General features: G+C 41.8%; 1 protein-coding gene across 1 annotated transcript in view; it reads right to left on the bottom strand.

The window, feature by feature from the left end:
• Positions 1-17,732, bottom strand: part of DNAH2 (dynein axonemal heavy chain 2) — a 150,015-nt gene that overhangs the window by 102,928 nt on the left and 29,355 nt on the right. The window lies entirely within an intron of this gene.

Here is a 17,732-nt window from a genome sequence, read left to right as displayed (position 1 = left end):
GAAAAAATAATCGAATTTATAGGAAAGAGGTCAGCAAAGCATTAATGAAGAAAAAGAACAAAGTAGGAGGCCTCACACTACCTGATCTCAGAACATATTATACAGCCACGGTAGTCAAAACAGCCTGGTACTGGTACAAGCACAGACACATAGAACAATGGAACAGAATTGAGAACCCGGATGTAAATATATCCACCTATGGTCAGCTGGGAGACCTGGTGGTGCAGTAGTTAAGAGTTTGTCTGCTAACCAAAAGTTCGGCAGTTTGAATCTACCAGCCACTCCTTAGAAACCCTGTGCGGTGGTTCTACTCTGTCCTGTATGAGTCAGAATTGACTCAATGGCAACAGGGGTTGGTCAGCTTATCTTTGACAAAGGACCAAAGTCCATTAAATGGGGAAAAGACAGTGTCATGGATTGAATTGTGTCCTCCCAAAATATGTGTACCAATTTGGCTAGGCCATGATTCCCAGTATTGTGTGATGGTCCACCATTTTGTCATCTGATATGATTTTCCTATGTGGTGTAAATCCTACCTCTATGATGTTGTGTTAGTGGCGGCAGCTGCGTTAGTGAGGCAGGACTCAATCTACAAGATTGGCTTGTGTCTTGAGGAAATCTCTTCTGAGATATAAATGAGAATAGCGAGCAGAGAGACAGGGGGACCTCATACCACCAGGAGAGCAGCACCAAGAGCAGAGTATGTCCTTTGGATGTGGGGTTCCTGCATGGAGAAGCTCCTAGTTCAGGGGAAGATAGATAAGGACTTTCCTCCAGAGCCAAAAGAGAGAGAAAGTCTTCCCCTGGAGCTGACGTCCTGAATTTGGACTTCCAGCCTACTAGACTATGAGAAAATAAATTTCTCTTTGTTAAAGCCATCCACTTGTGGTATTTCTATTACAGCAGCACTAGATAACTAAGACAGACAGTCTTTTTAACAAATGATGCTGACAAGGCTGGATGTCCATCTGTAAAACAATGAAACAGGACACATACTTCACACCATACAGAAAAACTAACTTGAAATGGATCAAAGACCTAAATATAAAACCTAAAACTATAAAGATCATCGAAGAAAAAATAGGTACAACACTAGGGGACCTAATACATGGCATAAAGAGAATATAAACCACAGCTAACAATGTACAAACACCTGAAGATAAACTAGATAACTGGGAGCTCCAAAAAATTAAACACTTAGGCTCATCAAAAGACTTCACCAAAAGAGTAGAAAGAGAATCTACAGACTGGGAAGAAATGCTTGGCTATGACATATCTGACAAGGGTCTAATCTCTAAAATCTATAGAATACTTCAACACCTCAATAAAAGACAAATAATCCAATTAAAAAATAGGCAAAGGATATGAACAGACACTTCACGAAAGAAGACATTCAGGTGGCTAACAGACATGAGAAAATGCTCGGGCTCATTAGCCATTAGAGAAATCTCAAAACTACAAAGAGCTACATCTTACCCTGACATTACTAGGACTAATCAAAAAACAGAAAGTAACAAATGTTGGAGAGGTAGTGGGGAGACTGGAGCTCTTACGCACTGCTGATGGGAATGGAAAATGGTACAACCATTACGGAAAACAATATGAAGCCTCCTTAAAATGCTAGAAATAGAAATACCGTATGATCTAGCAATCCCAATCCTAGCAACATATCCTAGATAAATAAGAGCCATCACACGGGTAGACATATGCACATCCATGTTCACTGCAGCATTATTCACAGTAGCAAAAATATGGAAACAATCTAAGAGTCCATCAACAGATGAATAGATAAACAAATTACAGTATATACACACAACGGAATACTACACAACGATAAAGAACAATAATGAATGTTATAGATTGAATTGTGTCCCCCAAAAATGTGTGTCAACTTGGCTAGGCCATGATTCCCAGTATTGAGTTGTTGTCCACCATTTTGTGATCTGATGTGCTTTTCCCATATGTTGTAAGTCCTAACCTCGACGATGTTAATGAGACAGAATTAGAGGCAGTTATGTTAATGAGGCAGGACTCCATCTACAGGATAAGGTTATATCTTGACTCAATCTCTTTTGAGATATAAAACAGAAAAGCCAGCAGAGAGAGAGGGGGACCTCATGCCACCAAGAATAAAGAACCAGGAGGGGAGTGGGAAGACTGATGACAAGGACCTTCCCTCAGAGCCGAAAGAGATAGAAAGCCTTCCCCTGGGGCTGGCACCCTGAATCTGGACTTCTAGCCTCCAAGGCTGTGAGAGAATAAACTTCTGTTTGTTAAAACCGCCACTTGTGGAAGGAAGAGCACCAAAGATACAACAAGGTAATTATGAGCTCAAGAGACAGAAAGGGCCACATAAACTAGAGACAGCAGCCTGAGACAAGAAGAACCAGATGGTGCCCGGCTACAACCTATGACTGCCCTGACAGGGAACACAACAGAGAACCCCTGAGGGAGCAGGAGAACAGTGGGATGCAGACCTCAAATTCTAGTAAAAAGACCAGGCTTAATGATCTGACTGAGACTAGAAGGCCCCAGAGGTCATGGTCCCCAGACCTTCTGTTAGCCCAAGACAGGAACCATTCCCAAAGCCAACTCTTCAGACAGGGATTGGACTGCACTATGGGATAGAAAATGATACTGGTGAGGAGTGGGCTTCTTGGATCAAGTAGGCACATGAGACTATGTAGGCAGCTCCTGTCTGGAGGGGAGATGAGAGGGCAGAGGGGGTCAGAAGCTAGCTGAATGGACACGAAAATAGAGAGTGGAAAGGAGTGTGCTGTCTCATTAGGGGGAGAGCAACTGTAGCAAGGTGTATATAAATTTTTGTAGAAGAGACTGACTTGATTTGTAAACTTTCACTTAAAGCACAATTTAAAAAAAAAAAACCCCACCACTTGTGGTATTTCTGTTATAGTAGCACTAGGTAACTAAGATGATGAATCCATGAAACATCACACAACATGGATGAATCTGGAGGGCATCATGCTGAGTGAAATAAGTCAATCACGAAAGGACAAATATTGTATGAGACTACTGCTATTAAAAAAAAAAACAAGAAAAGGTTTACACACAGAAAAAAATAATCGTTGATGGCTATGAAGAAGGGGTGGGATAGGGAGGTGAAATCACTAGATAGTAGACAAGTATTAACTTTGGTGAAGGGAATGACAACACACAATACAGGGGAAGTCAGCACAACTTGACAAATGCAAAGCCATAGAAGCTTTGTAGACACGTCCAAACACCTTGAGGGACCAAGTTACTGGGGTTGAGGGCTGAGACCATGGTCTCGGGAGGCATCTAGGTCAATTGGCATAATGTAGTTCATAAAGAAAATGTTCTACATCCTGCTTTGATGAATAGCATCCGGGGTCTTAAAAGCTTACAAGCGGCCACCTAAGATATATCTGCTGGTCCCATCACTTTTGGAGCAAAGGAAAAGGAAGAAAACTAAAGACACAAGGAAAATATTAGTCCAAAAGCCTAATGGACCACATGAACCACAGCCTCCACCAGTCTGAGCCCAGAACTAGATGGTGCCTGGCTACCACCAAAAACCACTCTGACAGAGATCACAATAGAGGGTCCCAGACAGAGCGGGAGAAAAATGTAGAATCACATCCAAATTCACAAAAAAAGAGCAGACTTACTGGTCTGACAAAGACTGGAGGAACCCCCAGGGCTATGGCCCCCGAACACTGTACTAACTTAGAATTGGAGCCACTCCCCAAGTCTACCTTTCAGCCAAAGATTAGACAGGCTTATAAAACAAACAATAACACACGTGAGGAATGGGCTTCTTAGTTCAATCAAGTATACGAGACCAAATGGGCAACACTCACCCAAAAGCAAAGACTAGAAGGCAGGAAGGGACAGAAAAACTGGGCAAATGAACATGGACCAGGGTGGAAGGGGAAAGTGGGAGATTGCTGACACACTGCAGAGATTGCAACCAACGTCACAAAACAATTTCTGTATAAGTTTTTGAATGAAAAACTAATTTGTACTGTAAACGTTCACCTAAAGCACCATAAAACTAAATTAAAAAAGAAACGAAGATTTCCAGGTAAAGAAGGCAGACTGAACAATTTCGTTTTGTTTTTTTTTTTAAACAAATACTGATTTTATAAGTTTTATATAGGACACTTCTGACATGCACTTACTGGTGGAGCTAAAGAGTTTTGTAACACTTGGCCGAGCCAGAGAGGCCAGGCCTAAAGGGGGCTAGTGGCAGAGGGCTGAGAGAGGAGGCCAATGGCTAGAAGAGCCAGAGGGTAGCCTGTGGTGCAGTGAATTACTTAATATGACCCTACTAGCCATGCATGGTCTTGTAACCCCCCCGACAATGATTAGGTGGGACTATGAAAATAAGGCACTTGTGACTCACCAAGGGGATTTGACAGCTTGCTAGCAATGGAAATAAGACACATGGAACCCCTATGGGGGTGGGACCATGTAAATAAGGTATAAAAAATATGGAACCCTAATGAGGGGATTGGTCAATTTTGCCATCCTGCTAGGCTTAAAAAGAGAGACAATTCCAGAGCAGAGAAGGGACCTCACTACCATCAAGAAAGAAGAGCCAGGAGTGGAGCTTATCCTTTGGACTCTGTGTCCCTGTGCTGAGAAGCTCCTAGACCCAGGAGACAGAGAGACAGCTGTAATAACGGAGAAGGTGCAAGACACCAGTGGCAAAGAAACAGCATCAGAACCAGGAGACCAACGTGATATAGCACGATAGGCTTCCCAGCCCACAGAGCAAGGTGGCTACAGTGGGCGTGCTGACCCATGGAGTTACAAAGCTGAGAGCCTTCGGGTGGGAGGCTTCCTGGCAGAGTAGGGTGCTTCTGGGCACTTATCTGTGGAGCTAAAGAGCTTTGTAACACTTGCCTGAGCTGGGCAGATGCTAGGCCCAAGCTGATGCCGAAAGAAGAGGCCTGTCTTCAGGGGGCCAAGAGAGCTGTCCTGAACTGAAGGGAGACCTTGCCTACATGCTTCCTGATCCTGATCCCAAGGTGTAGCCTGTTAATCCTGATCACGAGTTGTAACCTGTTACTTCCCTAATAAACCCCATAATTGTAAGTATTGTTTGTGAGCTCTGTGTGGCCGTTGCAGCAAATTATCGAACCCAGGAGAGTTATAGAGAGTACTGTAGGAGGGACAGCTGGTGTCAGTATTGGTAGAAAGGCTGGAGAAAGGAGGTAAGTCTAACCTCCACCTGATAGGAATCAGCCTTGGGCTGATGTAGATCTTGATTCTCCTCCTTCTTTGTAAAGTTAGATGAGGAGGTCTGATGATACCACTCCACCATTTTTACATTCAGTAGGCGTAAAAATATATCAAAGACAGTGCAGTGGAAAAGGCTATGAAAGGCTTCATTTTCAAGTTTAATTGTTTTTTATAAAATTACAATTAAATATTGCTTTTTTTATAATTTGACGGTGATTACCTGAATTTCCTAAATCCTTCCAGCATATAAAAATGGAATCCTCTATAATTCCTTTAATTTACTGAAATGACAAATCTCTGGTACCATACATACTCATGACCTCTCTAAAAATTCTCTATTTTACAGAAAACTAATATTGAAGTCTAGATTACTGCAAAGCTCTTTTTATAAAATATGTATCACTTTAGAGCAGATAGCATGAAAGAAATCCTGGGTTTGGGGCCAGAACACCTGATTTCGAATGATGACTCCTCTAGTTAATAGCTATGTGGCATTAGATCAGACCCAAGACCTCCGTCAACCTGTTTCTATCTCTGTAACGATACCTGCCTTAGTTATCTAGTGCTGCTATAACAGAAATACCACAAGTGAATGGCTTAACAAAGAGAACTTTATTCTCTCCCAATCTAGGAGGCTAGAAGTACAAATTCAGGGTGCCCGCTCCAGTGGAAGGCTTTGTCTGTAGGCTCGTGGGGAAGGTCCTTGTCATCAATCTTCCCCAGTCAAGGAGCTTCTCAGTGCAGGGACCCTGGGTCCAAAGGACAAGCTATTCTCCTGGCTCCTGTTTCTTGGTGGTATGAAATCCCCATGTCTCTCTGCTCACTTCTCTCTTTTATATCTCAAAAGAGATTGACTTAAGACAGAACCTAATCTTGTAGATTGAGTCCTACTTCATTAACATAACTTCCTCTAATCCTGCCTCATCAGCATCATAGAGGTAGGATTTATAACACATAGGAAAATCACATCAGATGACAAAATGGTGGGCAATCATACAATACTGGGAATCATGGCCTTGCCAAGTTGACCATGTTTTATTATTATTAGGTGCTGCCGAATCGGTTCCAACTCATAGCGACCCTATGTACTACAAAACAAAGCACTGCCAGATCCTGCGCCATCCCCACAATCATTGTTAGGCTTGAGCCCACTGTTGCAGCCACCGTGCCAATTCATCTCGCAGAGGGTTTTCCTCTCTTTCGTTGACACTCTAGCTAGCACGATGTCCTTCTCCAGGGACTGATCCCTCCTGATAATATGTCCAAATTATGTACGACGCAGTCTCGCCATGCTTGCTTCTAAGGAGCATTCTGGCTGCACTTTCTCCAAGACAGATTTGTTCCTTCTTTTGGCAGTCCATGGTATATTCAATACTCTTCGACAACACCACAATTCAAAGGCATCAATTCTTCTCCGGTCTTCCTTATTCTTTGTGCATACAAAGAATTCTGCATGCACACAAAGTGAATGAAAATACTATGGCTTGGGTCAGGCGCACCTTAGTCTTCAAGGTGACATCTTTGCTTTTCAACACTTTAAAGAGGTCTTTTGCAGCAGATTTGCCCAATGCAACGCATCTTTTGATTTCTTGACTGCTGCTTCCATGGCTGTTGGTTGTGGATCTAAGTAAAATGAAATCCTTGACAACTTCAATCTTTTCTCCATTCATCATGATGTTGCTTATTGGTCCAGTTGTGAGGATTTTTGTTTTCTTTATGTTGAGGCATAATCCATATTGAAGGCCGTGGTCTTTGATCTTCATCAGTAAGTGCTTCAAGTCCTCTTCATTTTCAGCAAGCAAGGTTATGTCATCTGCATAACGCAGGTTGTTAATGCATCTTCCTCCAATCTTGATGCCCCATTCATCTTCATATAGTCCAGTTTCCTGGATTATTTGCTCAGTATACAGATTGAATAGGTGTGGTGAAAGGATACAACTCTGAAGCACATCTTCCCTGACTTTAAACCAATCAGTATCCCCTTGTTCTTTTCAAATGACTGCATCTTGAACTGTGTACAGGTTCCTCACGAGTACATTTAAGTGTTCTGGAATTCCCATTCTTCACAGTGTTATCCATAATTTGTTATGATCCATAAAGTCAAATGCCTTTGCATAGTCAATAAAGCACAGGTGAACATCTTTCTGGTATTCTCTGCTTTCAGCCAGGATCCATCTGACATCAGCAGTGATATCCCTGGTTCCAAGTCCTCTTTTGAATCTGGCCTGAATTTCTGGCAGTTCTCTGTCAATATACTGATGCAGCTGCTTTTGAATGATCTTCAGCAAAATTTTACTTGCCTGTATAATGATACTGTTCAATAATTTCCACATTCAGTTGGATCACCTTTCTTGGGAATAGACATAAATATGGATCTCTTCCAGTCAGTTGGCCAGGAAGCTGTCTTCCATATTTCTTGGCACAGGCGAGTGAGCACCTCCAGCACTGCATCCATTTGTTGAAGCATCTCAATTGATATTCCATCAATTCCTGGAGCCCTGTTTTTCGCCAACGCCTTCAGGGCAGCTTGGACTTCTTCCTTCAGTACCATGAGTTCCTGATCTTATGGTACCTCTTGAAATGGTTGAATGTCAACCAATTCTTTTTGGTGTATTGACTCCGTATATTCCTCCCATCTTCTTTTGATGCTTCCTGCGTCGTTTAATATTTTCCCCATAGAATCCTTCATTATTGCAACTCGAGGCTTGAATTTTTTCTTCAGTTCTTTGAGCTTGAGAAATGCCGAGTGTGTTCTTTCCTTTTGGTTTTCTATCTCCAATTCTTTGCACATGTCATTATAACACTTTTTCTTTCGAGCCTCGCTTTGGAATCTTCTGTTCAGTTCTTTGACTTTATCATTTCTTCTTTTTGTTTTAGCTACCTGACGTTCAAGAGCAGGTTTCAGAGTATCTTCTGACATCCACCTTGGTCTTTTATTTCTTTCCTGTCTTTTTAATGACCTCTTGTTTTCTTCATGTATGATGTCCTTGATGTCATTCCACAACTCGTCTGGTCTTTGGTCATTAGTGTTCAAAGCATCAAATCTATTCTTGAGGCGGTCTCTAAATTTAGGTGGAATATACTCAAGGTCATACTTTGGCTCTCGTGGACTTGTTCTAATTTTCTTCAGTTTCAACTTGAACTTGCATTTGAGCAGTTGATGGTCTGCTCCTCAGTCAGCCCCTGGCCTTGTTCTGACTGATGATATTGAGGTCTTCCATTGTCTCTTTCCACAGATGTAGCCGATTTGATTCCTGTGTACTCCATCTGGTGAGCTCCATGCATGCAGTGGCCATTTATGCTGGCGAAACAAGGTATTTGCAATGAAAAAGTCATGGGACTTGCAAAATTCTATCATGCAATCTCCAGTGTCATTTCTATCACGAAGGCCGTATTTTCCAACTACCGATCCTTCTTTGTTTCCAACTTTCACATTCCAATCACCAATAATTATCAGTGTATCCTGTTTGCATGTTCGATCAGTTTCAGAGCAGAAGCCGGTAAAAATCTTCAATTTCTTCGTCTGTGGCCTTACTGGTTGGTGCGTAAATTTGAATACTAGTCATCTTAACTGGTCTTTCTTATAGACATACGGATTTTATCTTATCACTGACAGCGTTGTACTCCAGGATAGATCCTGAAATGTTTTTTTTGACGATGAATGCAATGCCATTCCTCTTCAAGTAGTCATTCCCAGCATAGTAGGCCATATGACTGTCTGATTCAAAATGGCCAATACCAGTCCATTTCAGCTCACTAATGCCTAGGATATCGATGTTTATGCATTCCATTTCATTTTTGACAATTTTCAATTTTCCTAGATTCATACTTCACACATTCCACGTTCTAATTATTATCGGATGTTTGCAGCTTTTTCTTCTCATTTTGAGTTGTGCCATATCAGCAAATGAAGGTCTCCAAAGCTTGATTCAATTCACGTCATTAAGGTTGACTCTACTTCGAGGAGGCAGCTCTTCCTCAGTCGTCTTTTGAGTGCCTTCCAACCTGGGGGGTTATCTTCCGACACGTATCAGACAATGTTCCACTGCTATTCATAACGTTTTCACTGGCTATTTTTTTTTCAGAAATAGACTGTCAGGTTCTTCTTCCTAGTCTGTCTTAGTCTGGAAGCTCAGCTGAAACCTGTCCACCATGGCTGACCCTGCTGGTATCTGAATACCAGTGGCATAGCTTCCAGCATCACAGCAAGACACAAGCCCCCACAACATGACAAACTGACAGACACATGGGGGACACATATTTTGGGTGGACATAATTCAATGCATGACAATACCTGAGATAAACATCATGGAACCACAAAGGATTATAAATGTAAGTGGCTTTCACTGCTATTGGATCCAATGAAGGGGTAAAATGGTGTGGCAGCAGCGTCTGACCTCCTCTAACTTCATAAGCGGGGAAGAGAATCAAGATCAACAGCCCAAGGCTGATTCCTATAAGGCAGAGGTCAGACATGTCTCCACCCTCCAACCTTTTCACCAGTTCTGACATCAACCGTCCTTCCCATGGCATTCTCTGCTGGGTTCCATAACTTGTTGCAACAGCCACACAGAACTCACAGACAATACTCACAATTACGGGGTTACTAGGGAAGTAACAGGTTACAATTCGGGTTCAGGAGCACTCAGAATACAGTTGTGTTGTGCCATATCAGCAAATGAAGGTCTCCAAAGCTTGATTTCATTCACGTCATTAAGGTTGACTCTACTTTGAGGAGGCAGCTCTTCCTCAGTCATCTTTTGAGTGCCTTCCAACCTGGGGGGTTATCCTCCGATACGTATCAGACAATGTTCTTCAATCAGGACAGCCTCTTCTCAGCTGCGCCAGTAGGCACACCTCTCTCTGCACCCTCAGCCTCTGCCCTATTCAGGCAAGTGTTACAAAGCTCTTTTAGCTCTGCCAATGAGTGCCTGGAAGCACCCCCACTCTGGCAGGAAGCTTCTTGTCTGAAGGCGCTCAGCTCTCTTGCTCCATGGGTTAGCATATCCACTGTAACCGCCTTGCGCTGTGGGGCAGGAAGCTGAACCCCACCATACCGTCTCCTGCTGGTCTCCTGTTTCGGCTGCCTCTGCTGCCACCATTTCTCTGCTGCTACTTCTCACCATTTCTCACTGTTTCTGGTATTACAGCTCTCTCTCTTTCTGTCTCCTGGGTCTAGGAGTTCTCAGCACAGGGGTTCCAGTTCCTGTGGACACCCTTCACTCCTAGCTCTTCTTTCTTGGTGGTGGTAGGCCACCCCTCCCCCTGCTCTGAGATTAACTGTTCTTTTAAGCCTAGCAGGATGGCAAAACTGACCAATCCCCGTGTTAGAGCTCTACACACCTTATTTGCATGGTCCACCCCCACAGGGGTGCCATATACCTTATTTACATTTTTAGCAAGCTATCCAATCCCCTTGATGGTCCACAAGCACCTCATTTGCATAGTCCTACCCGGTCATTTGGTGGGAGTTACAAAGGCTATATTAAGTAGTTCAATATACCACAGGTGGTATCTGTGAGAAGAGAGTTTAGAATATTAAGGTAGGTTTTGATCATGACCCTTGTGCCAGAGGCACTTGTGGAACAAATGACCAGGTAACTCTCCAGAGTTCTGTTTTGTTTATCCTTAAGCACTTTTTTTTATTGTGGTAAAATATATATATATATACACACACACACACACATAAAACAAAACATTTGCCATTTTTACATGTGTAATTCAGTGACATTAGTTATTGAACACAGTTACTTTTATTCCCCCCCAAAACTACTAAAACAACAGTAAAGGGTTTTTTTGTTGGTTTAAGGCATAAGCTGGCAACCACTAGAAGTTGATACAGACAAGGAAGGACTTCCCCCTAGAGTCACACCTTGAATTGGGACTTCTAGCCTCCACAACTGTGAGAAAATAAACTCTTGTTCTTTAATACCACCCACTTGTGGTATTTGGGTTATGGCAGTCCTAGGTAACTAAGACACCTTTTCTCACCCCAGCAAAAGACCAAAGGCTTACCGTCTGGAGAAGGCAATACAGAGAGAAGACAGGGTCTTTAGACTGCGGATCCCTGGTCCAGTTTAATGTACTGAGAGCAAGGGGGTTAGGTGACCATATACATAGAGGATGTTAAAAGCCCAGCTTTCTTTTCGCACCCAGAAACCAGAACCCCAGCCACTGGATCTACACTGTCAGGAGGAACTTTGAATGATCCTTTTCTGTGGCTTCTGACCAGCCTAAGAATAGTCCTAATGGTAATGACATCTGGAGTTCCCCCTAAAATTGTCCACGAGATAACCCTACAGCGAGGCTCATAGTGGGTAAGTCCACTGACCTGCTCACCACAGCTTCCAGTCAGCTTTCCAGCTCCCTCTTGAAACTATAAATAGAAAGCCGAGGAGCAAGACACATTGGTCTCTATTTTCCTAACACAGAAGATGGAAGCCAAAAAAAGGAAAAAGCAACTCAAAAGAAAGAGGGGGAACAGATGCCAGGCAGGAATGAAAAAAAAAAAAAAAAAGAAGACAATAAGAAAAACAAACAAACAAACTGGTGACTAATATCTTCCGAAAAATAAGAGAATCAAAAGAATGTCCATGAACCAAGCACAAAATGCTTTACCAAGGAACACTAAAGAGCTCTTGGAAGTTAACAATGATAGCAGAAGTTAAACAAAAGAAAGATATGAGTTAACGTTGGCAGAAATCTCTCAGAAAGTAGAGAAAAGACACAAAGATGGAAGGTAGAGAGAACTTTGTATGAAAAAAGGAATAAGAAATACCTCATTAACAATTCCATATTGATTACATGCTGAAACGATAATATTTTGGGAATACTGGGTAAAATAATGGAGCCCTGGTGGCGCTCTGGTTAAGAGCTACAGCTGCCATCCAAAAGGCTGGCAGTTCGAGTCCACCAGCCACCTGAGGGAACCCTATGGGGCAGTTCTACTCTGTCTTACAGGGTCACTGAGTTGGAATTGACTCCATGGCAACTGGTTGTTGGCTGTTGGGTAAAATGTCAAAATTACTTTCCTTTGTTTCTTTTTTCTTGTTTTAAATGTGGATACCAGAAAATTTTAAATTACTTATGTGGCCCTCATCTTAAGTGTTCTTTGTCACCTCACACCCAGTGACATTCTCCTCCTTTGCATTTCAGCAGTGCTTCCATGCACACTTGGGAACCTGTGGTCAACTCACTCAGGAGCCTGTGGCCAGCCCAAAGTCTCCACACCTGAAATAACCCCTCAGACGGCACACTCCCTGAGCCCAGCTTTCCACCCACCATCCCAGCACTTGCACTCATGTTCTGTTCTCCCAATCTACCTGTTCTTTGACCTCATGGGCCCTGCAGGCCACTGACCCTGGTCTTTCTTCCTGCTCCGTCCCCTCCACTTTCACTTCCTTTTCCGCAGACGCTACAGTCCTCACGTGTACCTCTCTCTTGCCAATCCTCACTCTCTTGCCTCATTCCTTTGTCTAAACCACCTGGCAAAACCTCGACCCTGGCTAATCTAACCGACCGCCTGCGGAGCCCATATCATATGAAGGCAGCAAGGCAAGGCTGGAGAAAATCCCGCAACCACTATGAATTCAACTGGGCCCCCCGCCACACTCCTGGGGTTTCCCTAACCTGCTTTCTCTCCTGTCCTCACAGCGACTACAGGTAAATCTCCTCTATTTTCTCAAACCTGGTCTTCTCCTTCAACAAAAAGCCTTACCTTCCTACATCACAGAAATAAAAAAGCCATCATACGAAAACTTGTCTATTTCCTGCTATAAAACCCATAAACTTACCTGTCTCCACACCTATGCTTCCTCCATTTATGATAATAGAGTCCCTCCTCCCACTAAAGCTAAACCCTCTTCCTAGGCTCTATGTTCTGATACTGTTTCCTCCTGCTTTCTCAGATACTGTCTCTCCTGCTCTCCTATACCTCCAACCTACTGGTTCCTTCTCATCAACATCTAAATGTGCCCCAAACCAAAACCATACCCACTGCTGTCGAGTTGATTCCGACTCACAGCCACCCTATAGGACAGAGTAGAACTGCCCCATAGAGTTTCCAAGGAGCGCCTGGCGGATTTGAACTGACAACCTTTTGGTTAGCAGCTGTAGCATTTAACCACTACGCCGCCAGGGTTTCCTTCCTAAATGTGCCCAGGTCTCTACAATTTAAAAAGAAATAAAAACAGTCCTGCCCTGACTCCAAATCCTTCTACACGTACCATACTGTGTCCTCCTCTTCACAACCTATCTTCTTCAGAGGATTGTTCTCAAAAATTCCCTTCACTTCCTTTCTTCCATTCACTCCTCAATCTCTGAAAAACCAACTTCCACCCCGTACCCTCACCCCCTCACCTCTAAAACTACTCTTTACAAGCTCTTCTTATAGCTAAATGCAGTGGACACTTCTCAGGCCTTATCCCCCTTGATCGCTCTAGATTTTAATATGGTGAACTACTCCCCTCCTTAAGACACACTGTCCCTGGATGCTGGACCACAATTTTCCTCTTCTCTAGCCTTCCCTTCAGTAGAAGTATCCTTCTCTCTCCATTGTTCCTTGAAAGTTTCATTCAGCTAGACACCAGAAACACAATAAAGAACCTGCTTTCTCTGCAGGTCCCTTAAATGCTGGTTCCTCAAGGTTCTTCTCACCCAGCACCCCTCTCCGTGGGTGATCTCATTCACTCTCAAGGCTTCAGTTCCTTCCTATATGCTGAAGACTCCCAAACATAAATTGCTGATCTGAGTTCTAGACTTGTATGTCCAACTGTCTACTGGACATCTCCCCCTGGTTGTCCCACAGACTCCTCAAGCTCAATGTGTCCAAAAATGGATTCATCGTCTTGTCTGCAAACTTAGAGCTCCTATCACAGGGAGTAGCATCATCCCATTGCCTAAACCAGAACTAAGTATCCTTCCTCAGTTTACTCTTCAACATCTCACCGACTACCAATTCCTTATGGTTTTACATTCAAAACCATAAATTCGGTTATCTCCAAGGCAAGCGTAGTTTAAGTGTGATGATAAATGACAACTGACACTTAGCCTAAAGTTGAGCTGAAGAGTACCTGATCCATCTCAAAAGCCAACTGCTACCAAGTTCCAGATAATGGTGCCGTGTGGGAATGTGGGCCCAATGTTACCACATTTTTGTATTTTTCAAGAGAAGCCAGGAAATCAATTTTTATATAAAATCTCCTGAATTTTAAATGTTGACAACTAATTTATTTAAAAAATAATTATGGGGGATGGGGAACTTCTGGACTGCTGGCAATGTTCTATCTCTTGACCTGATAGTTAAAAGGGTGTTTATTTTAGAACTTTTTGTTAAACCGAACATATAAGCTTTATGTGTTTTTCTGTGCATATGTTTCATAATAAAAACACTTTTTAAAGGTAAAACTATTTTAAACAATAAGATTATTTGTAAGAGTAGCTGTGTACAAAATTAATTTACGAAAAGCAAAGCTTTCCAATATAAAAATTATAACCAATTAGACACTACAGTGGAAGAAAAGAGACCAATGATAATTAAAACAATAAAAATAAAATACCAACATTAACAAGAAATCATATATGCATGCGTGTGTGTGTGTGTGTGTGTGTGTGTGTGTGTGCACGTGTGTGCGTATCTTTATGTGGAGCCCTGGTGGTACAGTGGTTAAGCGTTCGGCTGCTAATTAAAAGGTCGGCAGTTTGAATCCACCAACCTATCCTTGGAAACCCTATGGGGCAGTTCTACTCTGTCCTACAGGGTCACTATGAGTTGCAATCACTCGACAGCAATGGGTTTGGTGTTTTGGTTATATCTTTATGTACACATACACAGGTATGGAAAAAAATGACACATGGACATAAAACAACATTTAAATGAATTGAAAGAAAAATGCTATTTTTTGAGAAAAAGACTCAAAATTACAAAGATGTTTATTCTTCTTAAATTAACCTATAAATTGTACCCAGTCCCTATTCCTATAAAAATAAGAACAGGGCTATTTTTGGAACTAAACAAGTTTATTCTAAAGTTCTTATGGGAAATAAATGTTAAGAATAACCAGGAAAATTCTGAAAAAGGAGAGTAATGAGGACAATAACGAAACAGTGTGGTTCCTGCGCATGAATAGACAGACAGACCAGAACAGAATAGGGAGTCCCAAAATAGTCACAAACACACTTGGGAATTTGTTATATGATAAAGATAGCAATTCAACAAATGAGGTTGGGTCAAGTGACTAGCCATCTGAGAAAAAACTCAAGTTGCCTCTCCACATCTCTCCTACACCAGAATAAATTCCAAATGGATCAAAGATCTAAATGTAAAGGATAAAGTCATGAAGATATCGGAAGAAAATACGGAAGATTTTTTTTTAAACTAAAAAAAAAAAAACTTGAATCAAATCACTTGAACCATTTTTTTAAATCTGTGACTTTTTTTTTCCAGGAAAGTATGATTTTCCGCATCCTATGAAGTGGAAGTGTACTAGGACGTATTCTCAAAACTGCAAAAGCTATGAAAGTTTCTATGAAATTGTACTTTTCAATCACAAAGAATGAAACGTCCAACAACATGGGTGAACCTAGAAAACATTATGCTGAACAAAATAAGTCAGTTACAAAAGGATACATACTGTGTGATCTCACTTATATGAAATAAGTAACTACATAGAAACCAAAGATTATCAGCGGCTAACAGGGAAAGGAAGGAGGAGGAAAGAAGGAATTTTTGCTGAGGGTTCATTGGGTGTTTATCAACGGTGGTAGAATACTTTGGAAAAGGTAGTGAGGATCTTGAACAACTTGATTGCAATCACTGTCACTGAATTATACACGCAGAAGTTGTTGAATTGCCGTATGTTTCATTGTATATATTTTCACCACACACACACACAGAAGCTCCTACAACCTGGAGAGGCTCTCATGAAACCACATTCTGAAACGTCACTGGGAAAGGATACTAGGGTGGAAATTCCAGGATATTTTTTGTGTGTTCTGTAGGCAAGCGCTGAACTAACAATTAGGAGAAAATATCACATTCTGAGTTCTGCAAAGGATTATACTTTCACCTTCTTTATTGGGGAGGAATCTTTCAATGAAGGAAATTATTTTCAAGCTCTCGTGTATCTGTGATACAGGCTCTAGAGATCATGGAAGAAGAAATGCTGCTTTTTCAAACCTTGAAGGTCTCCACTAAAGTATGTGGTATTTTTAAAACTGGGTCAAAATTCTTCCATGTAAATAAGCCTCTCGCAAATAGGAATGAGCAATGCATCACCAGACATTTAAGGAAAGCCTCTGAGGTAGAAGTGAAAGGCCAAAACAAAGGGGAAATTACTTCCAACCTAGAGTTACAAACCCAGCCAAATACCCAACGGTGGAAGGCAGAAAACAGATGTTGTCAATCATACAAGAGCTAAAAAAGTATACCTTCTATGCATCATTTTCAGAAAACTACTACAGGATGCACTCCACCAAAACAAGGGCATAAACCAAGAAATAAAAAAAGGCAAAAGGAAATAAGGAGTGGAACAAGAAAAGAGGCTCAGAGAAGTTCTAGGTGACAGCCGTGTGGGAGGTCTGGAAACCCACCTGATCTCCCCAGACAGAAGGATGAGTGCTCCTGGAAGAGTATCTCCAAGAAAAACATGAAACTGATAACATATCTGATATGTCAGATAGTAAGGAAAGCTTTATTGGCTGGTTTGGAAGAATTAATGATAGTGAATAGTATGCTAACAAAAGTAGTGAGGAAGTTATTAATCCCCAAAAGAACAAAACATTGTACAAGCAGTAAATAGTACTAACAAAATGGTAATAAGGTAAACACTGAATACTGATTAAATCAAAATTGTGTTATAGCTGCACTGGGAGGGTGGCAGGGTGTGAATACAGCAACATTTCTAGTAATATAAACATACATGTTCTTCAAGCTCGAGGCCTTGAACTTGTCTCTGTTCCTAAACATTTGGGTCAGCCCACTTGGTACCCACATTGCACCAAAAGGTTTCTTCATTTTTTCATCTTGACAAGATTTTCAAAATAATTTTAAGGCAAATTATCAAATTTTAACTTGTCGGTCAGACATTTTTCTGATGTTGAGCTAAAACTCCCATGAGGAGCCTTTCTCACGATGTTCAGTTTTTGCCAGAAGTTTGTCAATAAATTTTTGGAATGCAAATTTTATTTTATTGACAAACATGATTTCTAAAAAAAGAAAGAAAGAAACCAGTTTGGGAAATTATTTTGTAAAATTTTAAAAACTTAACCACAAACAAGTGGTCAGGCAGTGGGATAGGAAAAGTGAGGCTAGCTGAGTTAGGAGCTAACAGCCCAAGGGAAACTGATCCAGTGGGGAAAGTACCTTCTGATTGGAGGACAAGAACGAGGAGAAAGCCCTAGAAACAAAACATAAAGAGGCATTAGCGTCCCTATTCTGCTGTGCGGAAATTCCACTACACAGAGGAATTTTCTCTGCACAGATTGGTAACAGCTCTGTTCAGCCA

This window comes from Loxodonta africana, chromosome 18, assembly GCF_030014295.1.
Source record: "Loxodonta africana isolate mLoxAfr1 chromosome 18, mLoxAfr1.hap2, whole genome shotgun sequence".
Lineage (NCBI taxonomy): Eukaryota > Metazoa > Chordata > Mammalia > Proboscidea > Elephantidae > Loxodonta > Loxodonta africana.
Note: the sequence above shows the minus strand (reverse complement) of the source record. Positions and strands in the feature narration are given on the sequence as shown.